This window comes from Chlorocebus sabaeus, chromosome 11 (genome assembly GCF_047675955.1).
Source record: "Chlorocebus sabaeus isolate Y175 chromosome 11, mChlSab1.0.hap1, whole genome shotgun sequence".
NCBI classification, from domain to species: domain Eukaryota; kingdom Metazoa; phylum Chordata; class Mammalia; order Primates; family Cercopithecidae; genus Chlorocebus; species Chlorocebus sabaeus.
Window position 1 is genome coordinate 10884272 of NC_132914.1, and position 6000 is coordinate 10890271.

Sequence of the window (6000 nt, forward strand, 5' to 3'; positions counted from 1 at the left end):
TCCTAAGGTGCTAGAATTACAGCTGTGAGCCACAGGGTCTGGCCATATATAAAAATTTATTTTGCAGGGTGGGCATGGTGTCTCATGCCTGTGATCCCTGCACTTTGGGAGGCCGAGGTGGCTGGAACACTTGACCTCAGGAGTTCAAGACCAGCCTGGCCAACATAGTGAAACCCTGTCTCCACCAAAAATAGAAAAAATAGCTGGGAGTGGTGACGTAAGCCTGTAGTCCCAGCTGTTCAGGAGCTTGAAGCAGGAGAATCTCTTGAACAGAGGCAGAGGTTGCAGTGAGCTAAGATCGTGCCACCGCACTCTAGCCTGGGTGACAGAGTGAGATTCCATCTCAAAAACAAATAAAAATAAAAAAATAAAAACAAAGAATACTGTTGCATATGAATATGGGCAATTGATATGATGCATAGGAGGGCCTTCTGTAGTGTGTGTGTATGTGTGTGAGTGTATGTGTGTGTATACACATATAAAATTTTATGTATATCAGCCAGGCGAGGTGGCTCATGCCTATAATCCCAGCAGTGGGAGACTGAGGTGGGAAGATCACCTGAGGTCAGGAGTTCAAGACCAGCCTGGCCAACATGGTGAAACCCTGTCTCTACTAAACACAAAAAAATTAGCCAGGTGTGATGGCAGGCGCCTGTAATCCCAGCTACTCAGGAGGTAGAGGCAGGAGAATTGCTTGAACCCAGGAGGTGGAGGTTGCAGTGAGCCAGGATCGTGCCACTGCACTCCAGCCTGGGCAACAGAGCGACACTCTGTCTCAAAAAAAAATTATGATGTTTTAACATGTTAAAAAATCTTTCTGGCTAAAAGGAGACTGTCTCTCCTAGGGCCAGCCAATTCTTAGAGATAGCAGTCTCAGCCCGGAGCACATCTTTAATATGCAGACTAATCAGTCGAGAACCAAACCTCCTCTATCTGGTTCAAAAACCCCAGGAGGACTATTTCTCTACGTTAATCATCCCAGCACTAGATACCAGGCAACTAGGAGCCAGGTGTCTAGTATACTCTAGGGGTACTCTAGACTATAGGCGTGGCTCCTAGTTGCCTGGTGTCTAGTGCTGGGATATCTAGATACTAGATATCTAGAGTACACTAGACACCAGGCAACTAGGAACCCTGCCTATAGTTTACAGTATTCAAATTAGCCAATCCTAAACTTACCCCACTCTGTCTTATGTCTCCCCTTTCCCAAAATGGTGAGAAACGCTCTGTCCCAAACCTTCGCTTGCCTCTGTCTTCAGCATCCTGACCACCGTGTTGTTTTCCGTGTGGCCTGCATGCCATGCCATGCCTCTGTGTGTCTAGAATCCAGTATAATACACTTTTCTTAAACCTCTCCTCCGACTGCTCTTGTGAACTCACCGGACTAATCATCCCAGAAAACAATACAAAACACTCCCCAAAGAAGGACCATCGAAGGCCTATAGGTCTTAAAATAGTTTTGCAATCACCTTGATCCATCACTAGTGAATTTATCTGAAAGTCGCCTCTTTCCCAAGGACATGAGCATGTCTAGTTGGTGAAAGATACCTTCACCCATCACCTAGGCTATACACTACACTGGGTATTCCCTTTAACCCCTGATTACAGTCCTTGTTTTATCAAGTACATATAGCAGACTTTTTCTTTTCTTTCTTTTTTTTTTTGAAACGGAATCTCACTCTGTTGCCCAGGCTGGAGAGCAGTGGTGCTATCTTGGCTCACTGCAAGCTACGCCTCCCGGGTTTACGCCATTCTCCTGCCTCAGCCTCCCGAGTAGCTGGGACTATAGGCACCTGCCACCACGCCCGGCTAATTTTTTATGTTTTTAGTAGAGACGGGGTTTCACCGTGTTAGCCAGGATGGTCTCGATCTCCTGACCTCGTTATCCGCCCGTCTCGGCTTCCCAAAGTGCTGGGATTACAGGCGTGAGCCACCATGCCCAGCCTTTTTTTTTTTTAGGCGACATGGTCTTGCTCCATTGCCCATTTCCCAGGCTGGAGTGCAGAGGTGTGATCATACCTCACTGCCACCTCGAATTCCTGGGCTCAAGCAATCCTACTGCCTCAGCCTCCTGAGTAGTTGGGACTCAAGGTGGGAGCCACTGTGCTTGGCTAATTTTTTTGTTGTTTTTTAGACATGGGGATATCATTATGTTGCCCAGACTGGTCTTAAACTCCTGGTCTTGAGTAATCCTCCTGCCTCAGTCTCCTAAGTAATAGGGACTACAGGTATGAACCACCGTGCCCATCCCTATAGCAGATTCTTAATCATTCTAAGGTTTAACATTTTCTGGGGTTTTGGTGTTTGTTTTATTTGAGATAGGATCTCCCTCTGTTGCACAGGCTGGAGCGCAGTAGTACAATTATAGCTCACTGCAACCTTGATCTCCTAGGCTCAGGTGATTCTCCCAGCTCAGCCTCCTGAGCAAGTGGGACTAGAGATGTGTGCCACCACACCCATCTCATTTTTTGTATTTTTTGCACAGATCAGGTTTCACCATGTTGCCCAGACAGATCTCAGACTCCTGGGCTCAAGCAATCCTCCTGCCTCGGCCTCCCCAAGTGCTGGGATTACAGGTGTGAGCCACCACGCTTGGCCACATTTTCTGGTTTTATTATTCCCCTAGAGGACTGCTTGAACTTTATTTTAAGACTGGTGTAAAGGAAAACATTACCTAGCTAGTAAGTAAGCCCAGCTGACCGTCCAGAATCTATATTTCATCATGGCTCTATTGTTATCTATTTTTTCATCATGTAGGAAGTAACTTCTGTTTCTTTATATAAAGGAAAAAAAACTGCCTTGAAGTGATATACTGTGTAAAAATTCACTGAAGTTGGAAAAAATGATTCCTCTGTGGGATGAGGATATTAATAGGAAGCATATGATTCCATCAAAACGTAACTTGGGATATGACTAAGAAATTGTACAAACATTTACACACTTAGGGATTTGGATATTTAGTAGGGTATAATGTTTCTTATTTCTTTAAGACTCTGGATTATTTTACCCCTACTATTTACCTGACAAGTTAGGCTGGTCTTACATTGCGATAAAGAAATACCTGCCAAACATGGTGGCTCACACCTGTAATCCCAGCACTTTGGGAGGCCGAGGCAGGCAGATTGCTGGAGCCCAGGAGTTCAAGACCAGCCTGGGCAATGTAGTGAGACCATGTCTCAATAAAAAACCCAAAAAGTTAGCTGGGTGTGTTGGTACATACCTGTAGTTCCAGCTACTTGAGAGGCTAAGGTGGGAGGATCACCTGAGCCCAGGAGGTCGAGGTTGCAATGAGCCGTGATGGCACCACTGTACTCCAGCCTGGGTGACACAGTGAGATCCTGTCTCAAAAAAAAAAAAAAAGAAAAAGAAAGAAAGAAGGAAGGAAGGAAGGAAAGAAAGAAAGAAAGAGAGAGAGAGAAAGAAAGAAAGAAAGAGAGAGAGAAAGAAAGAAAGAAAAGAAAGAAAGAAAGAGGAAGGAAGGAAGGAAAGAAAGAAAAGAAAAGAAGAAAAGAAATATCTGAGCCTGCGTAATGTGAAAAAAAAAAAAAAGGTTTAATTGGCTTATGGTTCTGCAGACTGTACAGGAAGCATGACACAGGCATCTGCTTCTGGGGAGGCCTCAGGAAGGTTACAATCATGGTAAAAGGTGAAGGGGGAACAGGTGTCTCACATGGTGGGAGCAGGAGCAAGAGAGAGTGAGGTGCCACAGTTTTAAACAGCCAGGTCTCATGAGAAGTCACTCCCTATTGTGAGGACAACACCAAGGGGATGGTGTTAAACCATCACGAGAAATCCACCCCCATGATCCAATCACCTCCCACCAGACCCCACCTCCAATAGTGGGGATTACAATTCAACATGACATTTGGGTGGAGGGCTTATATCCAAACTATATCACCTGGTTGTATAATCTCTCCTATGGCTCTTTATTATTACTATTATTTGAGACGGAGTCTTGCTCTGTTGCCCAGGCTGAAGTGCAGTGGCACGATCTCTGCTCACTGAAACCTCTGCCTCCTGGGCTCAGGTGGTTCTCGTGCCTCAGCCTTCCCAGTAACTAGGATTACAGGTGCCTGCCACCATGCCTGGCTAATTTTTATATTTTTAATAGAGACGGGGTTTCACCATATTGGCTGGGCTGGTCTTGAACTCTTGACCTCAAGTGATCTGCCTGCCTCGGCCTCCCAAAGTGCTGGGATTACAGGCATGAGCCACTGCACCCAGCATAGCTCTTACTATTATTATTTTTTTTTAGAGACAGCAAAATGATCAGTGCAAAAGTATTTATTAATACATTTTACCTGGTTAAAAGGTTAGTAACTATTGTCTGGTTAATGGCTGTTAGGTAGAAAGAAACTTAAGCAGAAAGAGAGATTGTATGATGATCAAAATTATTTTAAAAGTTTACTATTACAAAATAGCTATTTTGTAATATGCATATATTATGCATATATGTCTAGATACAAGAATGGACAAATTAACAACCTATTATTTTCTCTCTCTTTTTTTTTTTTTTTTTTTTTTTTCCCCAAGATGGGGTCTTGCTCTGTCATCCAGGCTGGAGTGCAATGACGCAATCTTAGCTCACTGCAACCTCTGCTTCCCAGGTCTAAGCGGTTCTCCTGCTTTAGCCTCCCGAGTAGCCGGGATTACAGGCGCGTGCCACTATGCCCGGCTAATTTTTGTATTTTTAGTAGAGGTGGGGTTTCACCATGTTGTCTAGGCTGGTCTCGAACTCCTGACCTCAGGTGACCTCCCCGCCTCGGTCTCCCAAAGTGCTGGGATTACAGGTGTGAGCCACTGCTTCCGGCCTATTTTTTCTCTTTTTAAAAGCTACCTAAAGTGAAGGAAGTCATGAACTCCTTGGATTTCCTCTCCAACAATCCCTCTCCATTCAGATACGCCCTTCATGGCTCTTCTAGTCCACAAACCGGCATCCAGCCCCAGGAAAGATGAAAAAAAGAGTAGATACTTGAAGTACTGGCCTTCCTCTGAGTTCTTGGGCATTTCTAATACTTGATGCAGTGGGAAGGGCATGTGACCCAAAGATAGGTTCTGGGTACTTGCATTCTGTAGTTGAGTGTACAAGAGATGTTCCTACATTTCAGTCCATTTGGGTATTCATGTCTGCTTTATTGCTAGTTCTGTAAACTGAAATAACTCATGCATCCACATCCTGGCCCATAAAGACAATCACCAAATATTACCGATGCCTACAAAATCTGGGGAAAGTAAGAATGTCTCTCCTATTGATTTCATAAAAACAGTCAGAATCCTGGCAGGAACAGATGGCACACTTTACCTAGGAAACTTGAGAGGTGTTTAATAAAACAATGTTTGCAAAAGTGAAGCTTAAAGGTGCTGAAAAGAAAGAGTGAAGTGTCCTGGGGCTAGCAACAGCTCAGGAGCTGTCCCATCCCTTTGCTTGAGAAGCCTGGGGAAGGTGTGATGACCAGGATCAGGAGGTGTTGACTGTATCGAGGGGGCCACCTTGGGAACTTGCCTGAAGTCACATGTCATCAGGGAGATAGGCACAAAGACTGGCTAGCTTGATGCATAGCAAGCTGTTGTAATCTTTGGACCATGAAATCTGCACAGCAGAAGTAACCACCTTTGAGTGCTAATAAAATCAAATCTGCCCCTAGGGTTTTAAAGTTGTCATGGTCCATGAAATTTGGTTTCTTTTTCTTTCTAATTTAAATCCTGCAGGGGCTTCATGTATCCTTTACCATAGATGAGATCTGGATACGAAATTAAGCCAAAAGAGATAGAGTACATTGAAATTTGTGAATTACAGAAGTTTGCAAAGACATTAACAAATATATATGAAGTTGAATTAGTCTTAGGGGAAAAAAAATCAATGATAAAATAATAAAATTAGAAAGAACCTGTGGTGATCATCTACTTGTATTACAAACCCCCACACTTATTTTTTCCTAAGAAGGTTTCAGTGACTATTTCTGGTTAGATGTGTCACATTGATTCACACAAAGATGAGAT